Below are 6,864 nucleotides of genomic sequence, written 5' to 3'. Positions count from 1 at the left end.
CATACTAACGTGCCTAAAGTTTAACCGCAGATGTGAATTTCGATTTAGAGAAAAAAATGCGATTTGTGTGTTAAGCATATTTATTATGAAAAATAAATACATTTTTCATGTTAAACCATCCCATCTTTATTACGTATTTCATCCCACCTACTTTTTATTACATATAGAGCAGTAAAATGTCTTCTGTTACAAGCGTATACCATACAATGTAGTTTTGTTATCGTGAAAAGCAAAGCATGTTTGGCGTTCAAGCGCGCCTAAGGTTAAGTTGCAACGGAAGTTTTATTGATTTTTTACTTTAGCCAAAAACATTTTTTCTTCATATTTTCATTTATTTCCAACAGATCATCAGAAATCTTTATAAAACATGTTTAGCTAATGAACAAAGTAATTTTATACCACTCTAAACCCATCATATAAAAACATTCAGTATAGAAATAAATTAACATATTAATAACGTATATATGAATAGTACCTTCCTAATTTATTGTCATTTTATCTTAATATATACAATTTGAACCTAATAAAACTCCTATAGACTTACTCATTTAAACACGTTTATATTATTTCAGAAAGTACAATCTGAATATACTTGTATGCACCCCCAACCTCACAGTAAGTGCTTGCTACGAGAGGGCGATCGGAGTCGAAATTTATCTCAAACAGCCTTGTTGTATTCGGCACTCCCTCATCCCCCCCTCCCCTCCCACAACCGCCTAATAATGGAATATGTTACTTATTATGGTACCGTTTTATTTTTATACAATTCCTTTGGCGATTGTCCCTTTACAAATCGGAAAAGTCAAACGAAGTTCACCAAATATAATCTCAAGTTCGTTGCAGCATACACCCCACGGCACTCTATAAATGAGATAGAACTGTCCCTCCGGGTGCCATATATATATTTCATTTCAATCTTTTCTATCACCAGAACCAACTCTCACAATAAAGGTAAATTATCCATTCCTATCTTCTAGAAGTAAATAATTACCTTGTCATGGCCAGTCGCTAGCAATTCCTCGAAGTAAATAGCATGGGAAGCAGAAAAATTCATTCAAACTCTTGACATTCACATTAATGCTACCAATATGTTCGAACCAAATAATGAGATCACAATTACTACACTATTCATATAGTTTTCACTCAATTGTAATGAAACTGAAACCAAGTGGAGTTAATAAATAAAAAGCTTTGTACAGTTATCTCAATGAACGATTCGTGCAAGATATCCAATCACATATATATACATCTCAGATGGCAGATAAACGCTTTCTATGAATTGTCTTAGCTTTTCAGCTTTGCTAAACTCATCTTATATTTAATTGCCTCTGCTCCGTATGGCTGAAACAATGCCTCCACTCAGTTTACAGTTTTTTGCTTCACCAAATGACACACTGACTACCTCTATCCTTGCTGGATTAATAGTGACCATTTGCCACCAGCCATCATCGGAATGTGGTCGGTCGTCTAGTGTACAACACTTTAGGGAATCGTGTACCTTACGCCATGGGCTGAAACGGACCAAATCGTCCTGCATGTGAACGATACTGTTTATTATTTTATTATGCCCGAGCGCTTCCTGCGATGATGTGGCCAATGTGACACTACAGGACCATAACTGGTGGTTGCCGGTATCCTCGTCTTCATCGGTGCTTAAGCTAAACGCAACGTACGCATGCAGCCTGTGTTGTACATGGCCCTTGCATAGTAAGTTACCTTGTTGTAGTGTAACCCCACTTTTTCTGGAGCCGATCGTTTTGCACCCGCCTCAGATGGTCTGTCTTTCGTTTACACCGAGAAACTGCGGCTAAATAACACATCTTCTCATTTCCCTTCGGCATTTCAGTACCGGAAGTAAAGGTGACTGTGTCAGAAACTACATTAATCCACACCGTTTGCAGTATAATCCCTAGCAGCATACGGTCAGAAAGTGGGTGCATTCCACCACACTCCTTCCCGCAGCTATCATCGTACACTTTTAATTGCTATTTAAAATCTAATTATTAGCCTAACTTACTTCACGTAGCACTATAAGCTCAGCATTTATACCCTATTAAACCCCCTCAAACTAATACACACATTATACATACATATAAGATACATGTGTTTAATATCATTATTTTTGGAATGTAGTATCAAATTAAATAAAAGATTATAAACAATACCCTAAACTTATTTGCAAAACAAGGAAAATTTCCTTTTTCTAAAGCGTATGTACGCAACTATTTATCGATTATTATCGGTTAGATTATTTGATTGTTCGATAAGCAACTCACAAGGACTGTTTGGAAATTCCTTGTTGATTTCAAATGTTGACAGCAACCTTCATTACCCGAGCAGAATCGACTCCAATCGGTTGCAGAATCGAAACACACTACTTCCGGTGCATGGTACATGATAGACGAGTTCCATTTCTCATCGGACATGGCATCGCCAATCAAACCAGTCAGCATGCTATTGCAAGTGGTAATTTGAACTTCTGATACGTTTTCTGAAACATGCTTTTTGAGGAAAGTAGTGCACCGAAAGGACGACACGTTTACGTTAGTTAAATAGCGCCGGACAGTATCACTACACACGTTTCAGTAGGAACATTGCGTGTAGAATAGACGCACCACCAGCCACACTCACGATACATAGCCGTTCCGAAGGCTGGCGATTGCAATTTCCGGCAAGCCAATCGTTCACATTTGGTTTGGGTGATAAACCGTTCAAACCATTTCCAATATTCGAATTTTTAAATTTAGATACTCTTACGCTGGTCTCGTGGTGCAGTAGTCATACGACTTAACAACATGCCCGTCATGGATTCAAGCCCCGAATGGACCGTGCTCCCATAAGTAGGACTGCTATGATAATCAAGAAGAATAAAATACACTTACAGTAGTTGAACGCCTTTTTATTATCTCTAAAAACTGAAGTAGATATCATATTGATTCTTCATGAATGTATGTGAAACAATGTTCCATGATAATTAATGGAGGCTCCCAGTACTTGAACAAATATTACATGGAGGTGCCTGGTACTTCACATTAACTATTCCTCTGTCGAGTGACCTTTTTCTTTGTGTTAGGTATAACTCATTCTAAATAATAGCGTTTAATATATTTATTTTTGCTTTTTACGTATTAGCTAACACGATAATAAATATATAATTTTATACAGAGATCCAGTAGAAAAGACACAGAGAGAGAGAGAGAGAGAGAGAGAGAGAGAGAGAGAGAGAGAGAGAGAGAGAATCGGCATTGTTATCGACAAGAGAGTGTTCGATCGTAAGCCAACATAACCGTTATTTTAAAAGGTCAAGCAGAAGATATTTGTCATGAAACCCTTCGTTTGAATTAACCAAATACTGATATAGATATGAACGTGTAAATTAACGTGTTTCGCTTTTAATATGTATACATATATGAACATAAATAAATATCTCGTTCTTCTTATTTTGGCACAACAACCGTTGTCGGTCAAGGCCTACCTTGTACCCAGTAGTGAAGTGAGCTTTGGCTTTCTTTGAATTATTGTTACCATAGCAGGATAGTCAGTCTTACGTATGGGAGCACGGTCTATTCGGGACTTGAACCTATGACGGGCATGTTGTTACGTCGTACGAGTTGACAACTGTACCACCAGACCGGCCCTATAAATAAATAAATATATTGTGATAAATAAAATCAATTTATCTGAAAATCCATTTTGTATTAAGATATGATATATGTAAAATAGAAGGCACCATTCAATCCACAGAGCACGAGTAAGAGCGCCCTATTGGCAGGGCAATATCTCGCCTTCAAGAACAAGTAGATCTAAAGAAGCGAAGAAACATCCGTATCAAAGCTCTCATCTGCCTGTGCAAAAATCAAAATCTAGGAAATGCTCAATGTTAAACGATCTTGATCTTGATTTCAGATCTGCTTCCAAAAAAAGTATCCTGAACATTTATATTGCTCTTTATACGAGATTTGCTTGTTTAAGATTTAATTTTTGGAACAAATAGATTTGCTCGTTATCCAAAAAAACTCGTTATAAGGGGTACTCGTTAGGATGGGTTCCACTCTAAGCATATACACATTTTTCTTAGAAATCCAAAGTTTGTGCCAATGTTCCGAAAATGTTTCATGGGTAAAAGTTTAAACCTGGAGTTTAAAAGCTTTTCAGTTCGTAGTTCCTCTACGAAGAATAGAAAAATTTAGCTGAAACGTAAACGTAAAAATCTTGTAAAGTTAAATTCAGTTCTTCGTCAGTCTCCGATCCGATCGGACGCATCTAATCGTTATCTGCGATCACTGATAAAGAACACACACACTAGTAAAACAGACAGCTACAACAACAAAATAGCTAAGGCGTTCAAAAGGCTAGCTCGGCCCATAGCCATGGGCTGCAGCAAGAAAGGATCAGCACCGAGGGACGCCGTGCCTTCGTGCTCATACATCACGATACCAAACGTTACCACAAGTAACGATTACGACATTCTTAGCGAAGATGAAGAAGCTCCATCGATAATTGCCGCATCGGCAACGGCAAAACAACAGAAATCAAAAATACCACCGATCACAGTCACCGGCACACAAGTAGGAGATGTGCACAAAAAAATCACCTCCGTTGGTGTAGTGAACTACACAACTAACTGCACATATAAAGGTATAGTGGTTAACACTACCACATCTAAAGACTTTAAGCTTGTAGTGGACGTGTTGAAGCACCACAACAATTCTTTCTACACGCATCAACTACCGGAAGAAAAAACAACGAAAGTGGTAATCTTTGGGTTACCCGAACAAGATACAGAATACAGAAAAAAAATTCTACAAAGTTTAGCTTACCATGTTTGCCGCATTTTTTATCCGAAGTACTCCCCCCCCCCCCCCCACCCCTACGCTTTATTAACTTCTCCTATGTTTGTCGCAATTAAATCTTTCGAGTTTGGTCTATGTTTTTTATAGATCGAGCTCGAATTATAGTTTGCTGAAAAATCCGATAAATGGTATGTGATCGTCACCACTGTAGTAACCACTGTAGTAGGTTTGGAGATAGCTATGGTCGCCATATAGTATGTTCGGTTTTTGATACGGTTTCCATGTAATCTGATGAGCGTACAACGGTACAACTGATCAACGCGTACCATCGCGGTAGGTCAGTGTTTCGCTGACAAGTATCGAGGTTGAATAACACTTTGTTCGAAGCGAACTTTTCGACACTTGATCGTCCAGGCGATCATAGAAACCTTTAGGAGGTTTCCCTTACTGGAAACGTTGGAGTTTAGAGGCCTTACCTAGGGTAGGGGGACATAACTAAACTCTTTAAATGAGAAGTCGATAGATGTTGGATGGGCATAGTCCTATCCTGACAGTCCGAACGAATCTGACTTGCCACGGTCGGAATTGGTTTTATTTATACTCAATGGGTTTCATACATTTTGGTTTTGGAATGTGTTTTTGTCCTAATTAAAGGTTATTGATATGAGGTGCAATTCATACATTGTATTGGAGTGAGGTGTCTATCAATTTGTGCCTATGTTGCGCTTTTAGTGTTTTTACAAAGGTTCTGGAAAGTTTCAACTGTTCTAGCCAAGGAACGGGTGCGTTTTCGATCTTTGCCTATGTTGTGGACAGACCGCTGCCTCATCCTGAGGGCTCACTGTTGACAGCAGGGCTGTCATCCTGTGACGTCCTCAGTGAGGATCGCGGCGCGAGCAGGACCAGTCGTCCTCTTCCCGCATTGCGTGTGTGTGTGCGTTTCTATTTATATACGTGTTATTGTATTATCCATACCAAAGATAGGAGTAAATATACACATATTCTGTTTGTGCCGTACATCGTCTATGTTTTGTTTTGTGCGGACACAACAGTGGCGACGAGGATGGGATCCTCCTCGCGTAGGGGGGGATCCTAAAAGGACCGACGTAGCAAGGAGACCACCATCGCGGTACCACCATCGCGCAACCGCCATCGCGCAGGATTGGCACGCTCGGGGCTTGCGCGAAGCCCCGAAGGAATCCTCACTCCGCTGCAGCGTATTCCGGCCAAGGCGAGGGGACATTCCGCCTTGGAGCGACGACACACGGCATCACCGCCGCCCGCTGCAGCTTCAACGGACACACTGGTGCAGTATTGTCGTTGCGGCATCACGGCCGCCCCTGCTGCACCAGCATCATCGTCGAGCCCGGTGAGCAGGCACAGTGCTGAGGCATTTCGGCTGCCCCCTGTGCGTCTTCATCGCCGGCGCTCCAGCTGCACAGGTGCATCTCGACGGCGACACCACTGTCGCCCCTGGGCAGCAACATCGTTCGTATGTGTCGCGGGTCACAGTCGTCGTGCGCGGCATCACGGTCGCCCCCTGTGCACCCACATCATCATCATCACCATCACCATCATCCTGCGCGCCCTGCACAGCAGTTCACTGGCAGCGACATCACGGTCGCCCCTGTGCAGCGGTACGGGCTGAGCGGTCCAAGCGCGCGCGGCACCACGGCCGCCCCCTGCTCAGCCGCACATCGACGCCCCAACGGCAACAGCATCCGGAGAGCTGCCTCATCAGCATCATCGACGTCCGGAGCAACAACAACAACACCAACAGCAACACCAATAATAACAACACCGCAGCGGCTGCAACGGAACGAGCGAGCGCAGCACATCGGCTGCCCCCTGTGCAGCCCGCAACGCTCATCCCGTTCGAGCGTTAGACACGGAGGCCGGTCAGCACTCTCCCCCGTTTTACACAGCGCCACTTGAGCCGTACGCTTGCCACGCCGGTTTTAATTACATTAAAACCGCTGCGTCGGCTTAAGCCGTACCAGCTTAATTAAAACGGGGAGATGTTGTGGACAGACCGCTGCCTCATCCTGAGGGCTCACTGTTGACAGCAGGG

This window comes from Anopheles coluzzii, chromosome 3 (genome assembly GCF_943734685.1).
Source record: "Anopheles coluzzii chromosome 3, AcolN3, whole genome shotgun sequence".
Taxonomy (NCBI): Eukaryota; Metazoa; Arthropoda; class Insecta; order Diptera; family Culicidae; genus Anopheles; species Anopheles coluzzii.
The sequence above is the reverse complement of the archived record's forward strand: the minus strand, read 5'-3'. Positions refer to the sequence as shown.